The sequence below is a fragment of the Aythya ferina genome (genome assembly GCF_964211825.1).
Source record: "Aythya ferina genome assembly, chromosome: 16".
In the NCBI taxonomy this organism is placed as follows: domain Eukaryota; kingdom Metazoa; phylum Chordata; class Aves; order Anseriformes; family Anatidae; genus Aythya; species Aythya ferina.
In genome coordinates, this window is record NC_140315.1 from 6,624,705 (window position 1) to 6,640,732 (window position 16,028).

General features: G+C 37.6%; 1 long non-coding RNA gene across 1 annotated transcript in view; it reads right to left on the minus strand.

Moving 5' to 3' along the window:
* Window positions 1–16,028, minus strand: part of LOC311445538 — a 172,073-nt gene continuing 156,045 nt past the window's right edge. The window contains exons 3-4 of the long non-coding RNA XR_014698486.1: window positions 14,704–14,746; window positions 1–368 (exon numbers count right to left, since the gene is read on the minus strand). This is a non-coding gene — a long non-coding RNA (uncharacterized lncRNA). The remainder of the gene's footprint in view (window positions 369–14,703; window positions 14,747–16,028) is intronic.

Below are 16,028 nucleotides of genomic sequence, written 5' to 3' on the forward strand. Positions count from 1 at the left end.
CAATATAAATAAAAGGAGAACAAGAATAAAAAAGGCCTGCTATGCAGGAAGGATGGGGTCAAGAGCAAAGGTAATCTAGGTATTGCCCCCAAAATAGTGCTGACACATTTCAGCGTAGGAACAACAGCAGAATGGAAGATGGGTATGAATGTATTGCAATTCATTACCACATTTGAGGTGGCAGCAAAATCCTAAGTATTTCTTGCACTCCAGGTGAGAAATCCCATTAATCTCCAGCCCAGGCATCTGCAGGAAGCAATACAGGAAGCAGCAAGTCTGGTAGCAAGCACTGATGAAACCTCGTCTGGACAGGTACTGGGCTGGTCCCTGGAAAGGTGACTTCAGATGAGGGTAGATGCAGAACTGAGCTGTGACAGAGGATGAAGAGTGTCTCATAGGAAGAAGACCTTGGAAAGTTCAGCCAAGCTACAAGCAGGTTGTGAGGGTATGAAAACGCTCTCTGAGATTTTTTCATGGAGTAAACATAAGGGAGGGAGAAGTGCTTTTAAGCCAGAGGAAAATGAGACTTCATCCAGCAAATAGAATAAAAGCTGAAAGCATAGACATTGGCTAGGAATAAATTTCAGAGGGCAGTTAGGAACCTTCAACACTATCAGGAGAACGATCCCTGGTTGAACACTAGGAACATGTCAGGTACAATACCAAACAGAAATCCACAAGCTTTATAGTTAATACTTTGAGGTTTATGAGTGCATTTCTATCATACCAACTGCTTGGATTAGGTGATTTAGGAAGTCCTTAATCCCTGTGCTATGAATCCCTTTAGGGCAGAAATCAGTAAGGAGTGCCAATGAAATTTGAATGCAATCTCACTTGCTCCCAACAGACTCACATAAAACTCTAATAGGGAAATACCAAGGTATAAAAGATTTGTTTAGCATTCCTGTAGCAGTGTCTTTTAAGGCTGAGCTCAGGTGGTATTGTGCTTTTCCTGGCAGAAGCTAGAAGTCTCAGGGGGAACCAGCAAGCACCTCTGCTGTCTTGTTCCCCTTCACCACAACAGGATGTTTTATCAGCTGCTAAGCACTGCTACTTTGCACAGAGGATCAGCTCAATGCCATTTATCAGAGATATTTCTTAATTTGGGCACGCAGGCTGACAAACACCATGTTCAATGGTCGTCATACCACTGGGACTTGTAGTAATGAACCATCATGGAGCTTTGCAGGTGCTGAGGTATAAGCTGGGAGCTTCATGCCCTTCTTGCCACATTACATGCATGCAGGGTTAGGCAAGCAGTGTGGGCAGGAAAGTGTCCTGTCATAAGATTGTACAATGTCCTGTGCTAAACTTCTAATGTACAACTGATCATACTTACAAGAGGAGACATGCCTCACTGTAGTAAACATTGAGGACAGATCATTTCCCTAGCTTTCTAGTCTGTAGAGACTTCACACATTGGATACTGCATGTCAGATTGGGCATATGGATTTGGCATGGCAGGTGAAGCAGTTTATACTCAGAACAGTGTCTGTAGGACACGTTGCTATTATGGTAACACCATCCTACCAGTCTGCCATACGAAGTAGCCAGCCAAATACAGCCCTGCATGGGGAGATGACTAACCCTCCTTTTCCATGGTTATTTTAATATTTGTGTGATGACATCTCACTACTTCAATTTATGAGAAAAATGACAAATGCTTCAAAGTCTAGATTCTGTCCAGTCTTTTGATTAATAGTAGAAAACTTATTTTTTCTGGCATTCCTTTCCCTTAAATCAATTTTAAATTAAACTGATAATTGGTATAAGCATGCTAATGACCAGAACAAACAATCTGAATCTGGTTTAGAAGTTTAGTTAGCTTTTTATAAAATGCTTCTGGCTTCTAAAGCCTATAAAATCTCACCATACTACAAATATCTCATTTTAAGAGGTTTGCAAGTTTCACATCCATGCCAGGGGATCTTATTGTACCAACCAGCAATGTAAAAATGGTGCACAAGCAGACAACAACCCACAGCAGCCCAATGTGTCTAAGCCTTCACTAATCAGAGATACCTGAAGATGTTTATCTCCTTTCCCCACTGGACTGTGGAAAGAGTTAAGCTCTCAGTTAAAGAAGCTTTTGTCAGAAAAAGCTCAGTTTATAATGGATCAGATGTAAGCTAATTTCACAGGGCTCTGAAGACCCTGAAGGTTTGTCACAATAAATAACATATTCCCTGGCCAGCGAATGTTCAGCCTCCTGTTCCTCTGAGCAGCAGTGACAATGCTGACCTCCCCATAGTCGTTTTCTTCACAAATCTCATGGTTTGGAGTGGTTTGTTCTTGTTGAGTTTGAAACGTCTGCTAATTTTGTTCCCATATATTATGATGTACTGGAAATAACATGAATTAATTTAACTAGGTGACCTTTTACAACTGTCAGAGTGAAGTAATTTCAGCTTTCTTGATTGTCTCTGGACCCACTGAAAAAGCATTAGAAAAGGAAGCTTAGTGTGGCTGACACTTTGCATTGTATCATGGATATGTTGGAGTCTTGAGAGGTTACCTGATGAACTGCAGCACCAAGAAAAAGAACAATCTACAGTAAAATGACATAATTTGTTTTTGAGACGTCTCTTAGGCCCTTTCAAAGTGAACAGTTCATGGCTGGAAAAAACCTTCTGTGTAAACTTATGTTAGAAACCTACTGGATTATACTTAACAGAAAAATAAATATAGAAATAAGAATATGAAAGCAGATAAAAGATACTATTTCAACACTATTTCATGCTTCTTGCTAATTCAATTATGTTGTTAAAACCTGACAAATTGGAAATCAAAATAAAACACCAGCTTTGTTCAGGAGCAGTAAAGATTTGCAACTATATTAAGTAACTTCAGAAGAAAAAGAAATGGTCTTAGAATTTTGTTCTTGTTATTATTGTTTCTGTGGTCTCTGTAGGCGTAAATAATAGTAAGAATGCTCCACTTTTTGTTTTCAAAGATACAGTGAATTTACCCTGATGTGTAAGTTAACCAACTTCATTTTATTATCCATGGTGAAGCATATCTGTCCAGACAGATCTGCTCAAGTTCCTAAAAGCAGAATTTGCAGTGAGTATTCACTGGCAAATTACTTCAAAGCCGATTTGCTTAACAGAAGGAGTCTCATAAAAGTCAAAAAAGTCTCTAAAATGAACCTAGCAGAAAATAGGAGAAGCTCTTTAGAAACTTGAGGCACACAATAACACACCTAAGTTGATTGGCAATTCTATGCCCCATTTTCACCTTTAATTCCCACTGTGTGTGTTCAACACAGCTAACTGTATTTGCAAGTAAGTCTTACTGTTTATTTATACTCATTTCTGCTCAGTGCGTGTGCTGTCATGGTTACTTTGCACTAGTTTTTCCATGCAGTTTATATCTGAAAATGCTGGGTGCATAAATATTTTAAAATTGGTAAAAATGTTCAGTCTTGTCTTCTCTTTCATTAGTGCCTACTTGACTACCTGAAAATTAGCTCTATCTAGTGACCTGAGCCGCACTTACCTTTCCCTTATGGATAGAGAGGTACTGAGCATTAAAACATCTTGCTGCAAAAGTACACTTGCTTCCATTATTTAAGTCACTCATCACAAGAAATTTTGGGTGATGTTACTTATAAAGCTGAGATCCCACCATAAACTATAATTCTGGAGGTTACAGTCTCATTTTAAAATATTTGTTGGGAAATATACTGGAGTGACAAGTGTCAGTTGATCTATTACTATCTGTTGGGCTGCTTGACTTTCCTGGACCTGAGGAGCTACAGAAAAAAATTTGTTCCCGCTACATATTCAGAAGCTTTGGAAGATTTCTCCTTTGCCTTGTATTTCTCCCACTATTACTGAGCAACCAGGGCAGTTACCTGGTCTGAATATAGACGTTCACACACACAAAGATACTCACACAATGATGACCCAAAGACAAGGCTAGGCCAGAACCGGTCCTTCCCTTAGCACTCAGAACAGGCCAAAAGACAAAATGTTATGTTTAAAATTACGTTAGGCTGCAATGAGAAGGATTTTTAAGTAAACTGCTTTCTTTCTCTTATGTCAACTAATAACAAAGGGGAAGAGCTAAGCTGAGACATCGTCTTATGGATGCAAAAAGAAAAGATCCAAACATTGCAATGAGTCTTTCCGCAATGTGTTTCAAGCACCACATTAAAACTTAATTTGGCCAGCACGTTCAGCCTGAGATCTGAATGCAAACAGTTGTGGCCAAAATTATGTTTTTCAGAAAACTGCAGGCAGGCAGTTTTCTTTCTCTACCAGCTGCAGAGCAGATTTACAATGCATATAAAGAACATCTATGAGAGTACCTGTACATTCCTACTGCATGCACTGAGGAGTCCCCGTTCTCAGTGCAGGAGCTGGGGAGATGGCTCTGCTGACTGGAACACAGCAGTGCCGCAGGGGTGTCTGGGACTACCTGGCACTTGTAGCCAGCCCAAACATTTTTATGGCCTCCATAAGAATGCACAGAGCATCATTCGAAGCCAGTCAAAAACTAAATGACTCATCTTAAAAACAGACAGCCTAATCAAACAAACGGCAATGTTTTAAAATAAGAAATATTAGTTTTGTCACTACTTAGCAGCTTTGGAGTGCTCTGCCATGTTTGGCTGTCACCTCAGAAAATCCTGGAAGAAAACTAACACAAACAAACCAGTATTTTCAGCTGCCGTTGCAACTTCAGATCATTTTTCTCTGGAGATGTTGTGATTCTGTCTTCCCATAGTAGTGACAGACGGTGCCTTATATTTTTTAACTGAATTTAATCTTTTACTTACCTAAAGAAATAAAGAGAATTCTTAAGTGCATCATCATGCAAAACAAAGAGAAAATGGCAAAAGAAGAAAAAAGAAAGACTCGAAGAAAGAATCTAAAAGGCTTTTTTTTTTTTTTTTTCTAGTCTGTGACATGAGCAATGCTGCAGCTTGTTATGCCCTTTGCTTGGCATTCTTCTGCATAATTTTTCCTTCCATCCTATGCCGATATAGAAAAAGAAGAAAATACAAATTTAAACCCTTAACATTGAATTTTCACCTTAGGAACAGTAAGATGTGATTTGGCAAACATATAGCTGATTCTCTCACTAATTCTTTTTTTCTTTTCCTTTTTCTTCTTTTTCTTTCTTTTATTTTTCAGAGATGAATTCTCATCTTGCAAATATCAACTTCCTTAGGTTACAAGTTGCTTACTTGCAACTTCATTATTACTATGCTTAATAAGATTACTTATAATTAAGAGGAGTCCGTCAAGTAGGTAATATAAAACAATTAAAAATATTCTTGCTCTTATAACTTCCCTCTTATAATCAGCAGACCTGATTTACATGAAAACCCCAGAAGTCACAACCCTGACATGGCTGGAGATGTGCAGCTGTAATGCTGTGTGAGAGCAGCTTCACACTGGTTGTTGCAAATGGTAGGGACAGGCTAGGATTGTGGGATTGTGAGTGGGATTGTTTAGCTCCATAGCTTGCCAAGAGAAGACTTGAAATGGTGCTTCACATTGCCAAGTGTAGCCTTGGAACCCCAACAGGAGCACGGCCACCTAGGCAGGAGCACTGGGGTTTTTGATCTTAGCCTTAGCACAAATCCTACTGACTTTGTGTGTGCCTGAAACTAGTATCATCCTGCAGTAGTAGCTACTGGTCCCTCGGTTACTTTAAAAGTGGATATCTGCTACTGTCTTATCTTTACAATTGTTTCATTTCCAGTAAGTTTCTGTTATTTACAGACTCTCAATGTAACTGCTAATATTTTGGCATATTAGTATCAGAAAAATATCCCAAGACCATGCTATAGTCAAAACTACCCATAATTCATTCTACACAATTAACAAAACACAATGAGTAGGCCAGCATTACCACAAAGTAAAAAACAAAACCCTTATCCAGAAACAAGCAAAACCCGAGAAGGATCCATGAGAATGAGAAACCAGCATTATGAGCTACACCACAGACTCCTTTTCTTGTCAATAGTGCCAGAAGAAAGCTTTGAAGAGAAGCTTACACATCTAAATCACCCAGAAAATGGTGTTCTAACAGGATCTTGAACTCAATAGAGCTCACCATAGAGTCATAAACACTCTTACACTGGAGGAAGAAATGAAATGCTCTCCATTCTTGAAAGATATAGATACAAAAACAAGTTGGACTTGCTCTTACTGTGTAGAAGTTAAAAGCAAATGAAGGATCATCTTTCATTACAGTTGAGTGAAAAGAGTATGTTTTTTCTGTGTTGTTCTGTACTGAGCTGGATGGGTCACTCTGTTAAGTGGTCATCTTTCAGTGGAGTGAGCTGTAAATGAATTGTACACTGAACTGACCGAAAAGCATACTGAAAATCTCACCACTGGAAAATGTCAATTCTTGGACCCATAAAACAATAAAATGCCTTTTGAAATGGCACGAAAAAGTTTTGCAAACAGATTTCTCACAAAACAAACAAACAAACAAACAAAAAACTGTTCAGAAAGCTAAAAATATGCTACCATGCTTAAAGTATCTGTGCGCTTAGAATTAGACCGAAATGTTCTCAGTTGGGATTAAAAACTCATTTTTTCCACGACTGAGCAGTTTGCAAGGGTGATGTTTGATCAGGACATGGGGACATTCATTACCATCAGATGTTTGTTTTGATGGGGGGAATCCTGGGCTGCTTTTCTTATCTGATGCTTTCTTCTGCCCTCGAGAAAGAGCATGCCACAGCTGCTTGTGAAGAGCAAACAGAATTTTCTTCCCCAGTTCTCATTCCAATCTGGTCCCCATGGTTCATTACCCTCACTATCACTTTGGCAATTTCCCTTTTCAGTTTTAAAGGCCTTCTTTTACATGGGAAGGTATCAGCAAAGAATTCATAATCCTTTCTGTCAACTGTTGGCTGAAGAGAGTGATTGATGTACCGTACTTTCTAAAAAATCACAACAAAGCTGTCTGCCACTGCTGGTTTGCTACTACAGGTGCTCTTGACCCAGGCAGTTTGCTTTTTCACACATAGTTGTTTTATTTTACTTTAATCTCTTCATATAAGATAAATGCATCAGAACTACATTGATTTAAGAGCTTTTCAAATGGCACTCCAGTCAGGTCAGAATACAGAAAACGTATGGCAGAGTGTGTTCATTTGCTTATACTAAATGAATTTTAAAAAGAAAGTATTTGTGAATAATAGGTTTGAGTTTTAGCTCCTATGCATAAGGTAAACCTTTTGAGACCCATTTTTTATGGTTGCCATCATGCACAGGAGGTACCAGAGGTATAGCACTTCAGTTTTAGAGTGAGACATCTCTCAAGAGGGATACCAGCCTCTAGAATAAATTCCTGCCAATTTTCTATAGAGGAGCCAAGGAAGCCAGACACACAAATAACTTTGGAAGACCCTTAAATAAAACTGTTGACATGAATTAGAAGGTCATTCCTGAAATGAATAATCAGGAATTTAATCTTAAAAAAAAGATTAAATGAGCTTTTGACATAGGAAGAAATATTTCCCTCGTCTCAAAAACAATATTATTTTTTGGTGATAAATTTTCTTTTCTGACAGGTGTCACCCATCTTATTCATTACCAATGGACTTGAAGAGTTGCACTGGGAAAAAAAAAAAAAAAAAAAAAAAAAAAAAAAAAAAAAAACGGGATACAATGAATCCTTTACCTTTCAGTAACTGAAATGCCAAAAGATCTGTTGCAGATCATTGCTGTAAAATACTGAGTTCAAATCCAACAATAAAGCAGTAATAGGAACTGGAAGTGTCTGTTCAATGGGGAGGTGCTATAGAATACTGACCAGGGAAGAGATTTATAAGTGATTACAGAAAAATCCCTAAAGCTGTCTGCTCATTGTAGAGGCTCAGTGGAGGAAAGCAAACAAGATTCTCAGATACAGTGAGCTGTTTGAGGAATATAAATGAGAGTAGGTAGCAACACTGCACTCTGTGCTGGGCAGACCGCCCCCAGAAAGCTGTATCCAGCAACGATCAAATGGTCACCATGCTTTCAAGAGCACGTGAGAGCAAGGAATGGATAATGCAGCTTGGTAAAGGGCCTGAACGAGCTAAGGCAGGAATAGTAGTGGGGAAAAACATCTTTCTTTCTACTTGGAAAGGAGTCACGATGAGAGCAATGAGAGCAGATGAAATGCTAATGACAAATGGAGTGAAGAATGGTACAAACACTTAAAATGTAGTAGCTTGAATTGATCAATCTACCTAGAGATTCACCGCCACACCAAATGTTAGAATAAAGGGAGGCAGGGAATAGGCATCACTGGCTACCGGCTCCTAGCTGGCAATACAAGCAACAAATTAGTTGGTTTCTGCTCCTCTTACATGAGAATCTGAACTCACTACAGTTGATCTTTTCTTTGCCTGTAAATTATATTTGATTTTCAAAGTAACCAAAAGATTTCACAAGTTCAGAAATTCTTCTCAGGACTAAGAATGCACAAGTTGAAAGAAAAAGATTATATTTAATTTATACATTGATAAAAGTGATGCTTAAGAAGTCCCCACTAGGTAACACAATATGTAAAGAAGCTGGTTTGAGAGGAAATTCAGCTCCCACTTCACAGAATATAATTTTTAAATTCTAAGCAATGCAGTCATAAATAAGCCAAGGCCAGACCAGGTTTATCTTGTATTACATTTTTTATGATAAGATTTACATTAGTCTTAACTTGTGGTTGGTGCTCTTGAGCCCTCAGGCTGTTTTCTCAACTCAGTGTGGAAGTAGCATTGTTATTCACCTCTGATATAATGTTATAAAGGATCTGCAAGCATATTCAGAAGCCAAATTAGTGTTGGTACTCACTGTCTGTTCATGCTAGTAAAGGTGGACCTATGGGTTAGCTCTCCAGGGCCTAAAGGCAAAATTGTTAAGTCAGTATGAGAAGCATGGCTAAGCCTAGAAATGAATAATCAGGAATGACCTTAACCTTCACATTTTGCTCATGACCTCGTTATAATAATTAGTTTTGAAATGTGCAGAAAGAGTCATGGAGCATTTCTTTTTTTTTTTTTTTTTTGTATTCGTGTTTTTTTTTTTTTTTTTTTTTTTGGTGTTGTTGTTTGCAAGGGACATTCTGCATTTTCCTCTCTTTCTCTATCCACATGTTCATCTATCTGTGATTACCCACCTGTACCCTGTGCTCTCACTCAAAACTCTCTGATCCCTTTCCAACACAGTTTGCTCCCTAAAACCAGCTACTAGTAACTTTTGTTTTAGCTGGTTGGGAGCTGATGTACTAATAATATGCAGTGGGCCACCTTTATGCATTTCAATGAGCTAAATCTCCAAAGATGTGTGCTCTAATATTCACTAACTTCCTCGGGACCTGCTTAGAAGGTCCTTTGCTTAGAAGGGAGAAGCAGTAGCACATTGAGATGCCTGAGATTCTCTGCAATGTATCCAGATAAATGAATAAAAGGGTGGTGAGTCTCATAAGGAAAGAAAAGGGGATGAAATGACAAATTACATGAGATCCCAAGGAATTACACTAGGCAATTAAAAAAAAAAAAAAAACATTGACACAAACTTAGATAGTGTCAAAAGAAACAGGGCTTATAAAACAATGTAAAGATAGCTCTAGTGCTGTGATGGAAGACTAATTACCACAGGAGACAGCTGGGAGGAGGCTGCTCACAACTCGATGTTTGAAAGTCTTTGGCCAGGCCCAAGAAATGCTATCAGTATGGCCTTCTTAGAGGCAAGAAATCTGGGAAAAAGATTTCTTACAAGATTCAAACCACCTTCATGCAAAACATCTCTCTCTTTTTTTTATTTTTATTTTTATTTTTATTTTTATTTTTATTTTTATTTTTATTTTTATTTTTATTTTAAGTTGTGGATATTGTAAATGTAATTCAATACTATATTTTAGTGAATTTTGCCACTGACTACACAGCATTGAAAATCTGCATTGTTACAAGTGGATGTGACTGCTACGCATGGAGCATGTTATCCTGAAGTTACTTTCCCTTCTTAGAATTATTATTAGTGTTAAAGCAGCCCATGGAGTTAGACTCAGAATAAAACTATGTGGTATGGATGATTTCCAGCAGGATAGGCTCAGTGACATGAAATGTAGAGGAAATGAGAGACCCAGTGCTGCCATTCTCAGTGTCATCTCCTTTCTGTAAAAGAAGGAAAACTGGTAAATTAGGAAACACCACATCTCTGGTCTTTATGTGCTTTTAATCATTTGAGCCATAAAGAGATATTACTAAAAAAAATGATCTGGCATAAGACTAGAAATTGTTGCTTAGGGAACTCTATCAAGATATTTTTTTTGGATATGAGATATGAATGTGTGTTCCTAGTAGGTGAGTCACAGATTCCTATGTCTCCTCTGCTCCATTTCCAATTTATCCAAGAAATGGTCTTATCTTTTCATACCATCACTTTCTGTTACATGAAACCAAGCCAATTTCATCTGCTGCTATGTGTCTGAACAGAATTGGGCATGTGAAATATACTGTCACCTAGGCATTCCAGATGTACCAGTACAAGCTGGAAAATAAATCAGAAAGGACCTCTTCCTATAGGGAGACTTGATTTCAGATTTATTACACTGATGCTTAGATTTTGGAAGGTCAGCACATTACAATTGATTTCAGTGAGAGCAGAAACAAGCCCTTGTTATTCAGAAAGTAGTTATTCCTGTAGGGTGAAAAGGAGAGTTGTCTCCAGGAGGCAAATGTAATAAAAATTAATTGGTACAACTAAATTAAAAAGTATAGGTATGAAAAATCCTAATACCTTGAATCTTTTAAGACCAATCAAATGTAGTTAATCAACTGCATATTCCCATATCTGGGCACCCAGTAACCCAGGCTCTAGAAATGGTGAATAGGGAGAGAAATTAAAGACTGCTGAACTCTTTAAAAAAGAAAAACCTCAGCTTACAGTTTGGTTATGGATCAGGAAAAAAAAACACTCTTATTAAGCTGAGAAACTGAGCTGGTCTTGCAGGAGTTAGGTCAAACTCCTCTAATTAGAGACCAAACCAATAAACACCTTACTCTAGAAAGGGCATTATATAAATGAAGGACAATTTATTAGACCACCAGGTTGGATTTTGGCACAATTACCTAGCAAACGAGGATAAATCCCCTGTTCTCTTTCAAAAATTTCTACCTTCTGTTATTTCAGATGACTCTTGCTAAGAAAAGGCCAGTCTCAGAAACTATTTGGAGTAGAGCTCTGTAGGTTGCTCAGCCAGACATTTTTTACTAAAGAAGACAAGACTGATCTTGCTGGCCTGTACATAGAACTGACGTTAATCTCCAAACTAGCTGTTGCTTTGAATTCTCTGCAGAGATTTCAGATGTCTTTGTTCAACCATTTCTTTTCTTTCTGGAATTTATCTCAGACTGCACCCTGATTTTCTCATCCTTGTCATGCTTGTTTTACAGTGGCAGAATTCTCTTCAGATTATTGGGTCTGTACCAAGCACACTATATTCTGGTGTACAGCAGCAATAATATTTTAGATTAGATTAGTCCAAATTTCCTGATGGCACCTCTTTAATTAGAAGATGAAAGAGGGAGAAAAATTATTGTAAGAAAGAGTCTTGGTTGAAACTCTAAAGCTAATAAAACAAAACAAAATACAAACACAACAGAAACAACAAAACAAAACAAATAAACAAGAAAAACAAAACAAAACAAAACAACAACAACACAAACAGAAAAACAAACAACCAAAACCACTTATATATTTTTTCTATAGTAATTGGTAGCTTTAAATACTTAAAATATAGGTAATGAATAGAAACACAGCAGACATTCTTAATCGTAACATTAGCACAGATGTTGGAAGGCAGACTTTCTAAGGTATTTTGTAGATTTTAATAACACTCATTTTCTTCAGTTCTTTAGGAATTACCTATTTTTGTAAACCTGGAACTCCTAGCACAGAATAAGTCATAATGTTTTTCCTCCCATTGAGTGATGTGTTTGAAAGTGATTTTTTTTTTCCCTATAAGCTCTGCTAGGTCACTGCATACTGCATAGTCACTATGCATACGCTGCACAGGTGGCAACCTAAATAAATGTTTTCTGGCAATAAAGCTTCCATCTTTGATCTGCATGTTCATGACAACAATAACAATCAAGCCACAAAGGATTTTACTATAAAACATATCCTTGATTTTCCATGTTTTCACCAATTGTCTAATATATGTGCTCTAAAAATTGTTTTGGGAAGGAATAGGGCCCAGGAAAAACAAAACAAAACAAAACAAAACAAACAAAAAAATAACAACAAAGTAACATTTACCTTTGAGAAAGATTAAAGAAATAATAATAAAAAAATGAACTTGTATGAGCAAAATCTTTGCATATATTTTGACATATAAAATGTCATTAGAAGTCAGAATAAAATTATATATGATTTTAATATGATTAAAACATAATTTGAACATGTCTTTCAATACAGAGTCATAGAATCATTAAGGCTGGAAAAGACCTTCAAAATCATCTGGTCCAACCATCCCCCTACCACCATAATTACCCACTAAACCATGTCCCTATGCACCATGTCCAAACTTTCCTTAAACACCCCCAGGGATGGTGACTCCACCATCTCCCTGGGCAACCAGTTCCAATGCATGACTGCTCTTTCTGAAAATAAATGTCTCCTCATTTCCAGCCTAAATCTCTCCTGACACAACTTGAGACCATTCCTGCTAGTTCTATCACTAGTTACCTGTGAGAAGAGGCTGACCCCCAGCTCCCCACACCTTCCTTTCAGGTAGTTGTAGAGAGCAATAACATCTCTCCTGAGCCTCCTCTTCTCCATACAAAATATTCTATGATATTTTAAATATGATTCTACATATAACATTAATGGGAATAATTTGTAGCTTTATTTTTGTTATAAAATAAGAACTAGGTTTTAAATACCAATGAAAAGCCTAAATTTGTAGCAATTTTACTCAGAGCCTTGAAAAATTTGAAGGTGTCTAGAAACTATAATCATTGCAGAAGGAAGGGTCTGTACTATTCTTCATTTTTATTTCTCAAATTAATGGATGTAAATGGAGTACAGAGCAGTTTTCTCACATAAGAGTATAGGGGGAAAATAACACACCAGGAAAAAAATAAAAATAAATAAATCTTTAGGACTGACACCTCTGCAGTAGCAGCAAGTTGCGACTCTGGTTTTCATAAAGGCATTTAGAAATACAATGTGTGCAGAAAGGTACCAGTGTGAGAGAGAAATGTATTTTGAGAGTATGCATGGAAAAAACACACACCTTAAATAAAGTCTCACAGTGCAAGTTAGGGATAAAGGGGTTATCTATGGGAACACTGAGGACAATTAATGCTTTGATCTCTTGGCAGTACTATACAGAGCAGAGTGCAATCAAATTGCAGGGGGATCACTTTAGGATTTTAACTATCAGGGTCAAGTAAGCTCCCAGATTTATCTGTGTATATTCTAGCAAAATCTAGGGGAACTGACCCAAATTGCAATAATATCTTTTACTCTGTTCACTGGCAGAGGTACGGTTGACATCTGAGCTGCACCAAATGGAAAAAGTGTGTCATCTGGAGCCCCTGCCACATCCTATGACAAGCGCACATTCATCAGCTTGGGGAAGTCAGCAAACTCAGAAGAACTTGGCACTATTACTCTAATGTAACACAGCTGAAGGGTGCTAAGAGTTTTCCCCAAAGTTTTGACTCCTTTCTATCCAAGACTGTGGAAAAGCTAAAACAGTTTAACAATCAGAGTGACATTGTAGCTATATTTCAAACACAGTTGTATGAGTCCACAACTGATAACAACTCCTAAATGCTATTCTGTCTGCTTCTGACAAAGCTGCAGCCCATCTCCTTTGCCTGCTTGCACTGTCTGGATTCTTATATTAGCAACATCACACATTTTCTTCATACAGATAAACAAACTCAGCAGGAAGTCAAGAGCAAAGGGATTGTAGGATCGCACCCTAAATCCCCAGCATGGAGCACAAACATATGCATTTCCCAGAGAAATTAGTTTTCTAAACTGACTTGGAATAAATTACCCAGACCAGGGTCACCTTAGCTGAAGTGAACAATGAAATGTGAAATCTTCTTTCAAAAACGCTGGGCAGAGAGTGAGCAGCGAAGGGTAAAGTAGTATATTTTGTAATGCCTCATGAGAAAAATATATCTAATCTGGGTATCAGTTCAGCCATGGTGAATAATTTAATCATACTTGTAAATGACGTTGTAATAAAAGGTCACCAGATCTGTCAGACCCTCAACTGCTTAGGTAAAATTAGATCTGCTCTACTGATGTTAAAAAATTGACATGCATAGTTAATCCTATCTTGCCATTAAAACCAAAACAACAAAAATAATGAACTTTGGAAGGAAGGACTAAAAACTCTCCTTAACATAAACAGCATTAAGAATTATAGATCTTGAATTATCATGATACGAGGGACTAGATCTCAGCCTTCATATAATAAGCCATTTTATACTGCTTCAACAATACAAAACAACTTTAAAATCACTTTTTTTTTTTTTTTTTTTCTTTTTCCCCAGGTTGTGCTGGCAATTCCCATCATGAATCACAGTTCCCATCATAAGCCAAGTCTAGTATATAGATAAGGTGGGGTACCACTCAACATCATAAGGTTCAATAACAAAGCCTCTCCCTGGGACTATCAAAATATAGTCTGAAGGTCTGAAGTAGTCTCAAGTGATTCTTTTACCTGCATGAAGTGCATATTTGGTCCACACAGTCCCAAAATAATCCTGTGGTAAAGAAAGAAGGTCAATATTAGTGCACATCTACCCACCTACTACTCTGCCATTACACTTCAAGCTGTGTTTGCATTGAATGCTACTGTAGCTGAATAAACCTTTGCCTTGTCTTATCCTTCATGTTCAGTGGCAAAAGGAAATCAGATCTACCTCTGAGATCTTGGTGTACATCATGGAACAGAGATTGCTCAGGGAAGGAGACTTTGTGCACCAGAAATGGAAGCTTTGCTTATTCCCATTTGATGGAGGTGTTTTCAAATAATGTGTCTTCCTAAAAAGTTTATTTACCAGAGATAATTGTTAATAAAATCTTTGCCATCACTCACAGTTTGCTGTTTACCCGTGTGATAAACTAGAGAACTGTATGATAAATGAATGCATCAATTTATCAAGCACCTTTGATCACTTCATCTTTACTTTGACTGTGAATCCGTCATCATAAGGCTCACATTCATAGTCCAAATGTCTCTGCAGCCAAACCGCAGAAAACAAGTTGGTTCATTCAGTATCAGAATGGACTTGGCCTGATACCTAGGGATTTAACCCACATATCCCTACAATTTCCCAGTGCAGAAACCCCAGTTCTTCCTGGTGTATTTTGTAGAATCAGCCACCAGATGCCTCAACGTCTCTAGTTCTGCCTCAGTCTCTAGTCCCTCCCAAAGCTGTTATCCCTGGCTTTCTCTAGAAACCCCTCAGTAATGGCTGGGCAAGAGGCATCATATATTGTAGTGAGACCAAAGCATACCTAGATTTTTGCTATAATTAAAACTGTTGTAAATTTTGTACCCATTAAAGGAAGATAACACAAGACCCAGTAGATACCAACACCTTTGCATATGTGTGGGCCTGAGCAGCTGGATTTGAACAGCTACACGCTCTTCAGCATAAATTAGTTCTTTTATTTATTCAGATTCTTCAGTGTTATTTATTAATTTACTTATATAACTTGTAGAGTTAGAAACACTAACAAAGGTGCTAAGCTTTACAGGAAAGATCACAATTATAATTAACTACTTGTTTCACAAAGCATTTAATTATAATTAACCTCCAAACCACATCTCAAATATTTCTGTACTGTATAGAATGCCTGGCCTTTGTGATGCTGGGATAATGGAATAGCTGAAACACATTTGTATTGATCTGCATGACTGCCATCACTTTTGAGTAAAAGGGTCATGATAAACCCTTGCTGTCTGTGTGCACACACAGAGGTACATGCCAGTAATAATTAGGTATCACCAAGAAGCTCCCTAAGTGAGCCTACCTGTTT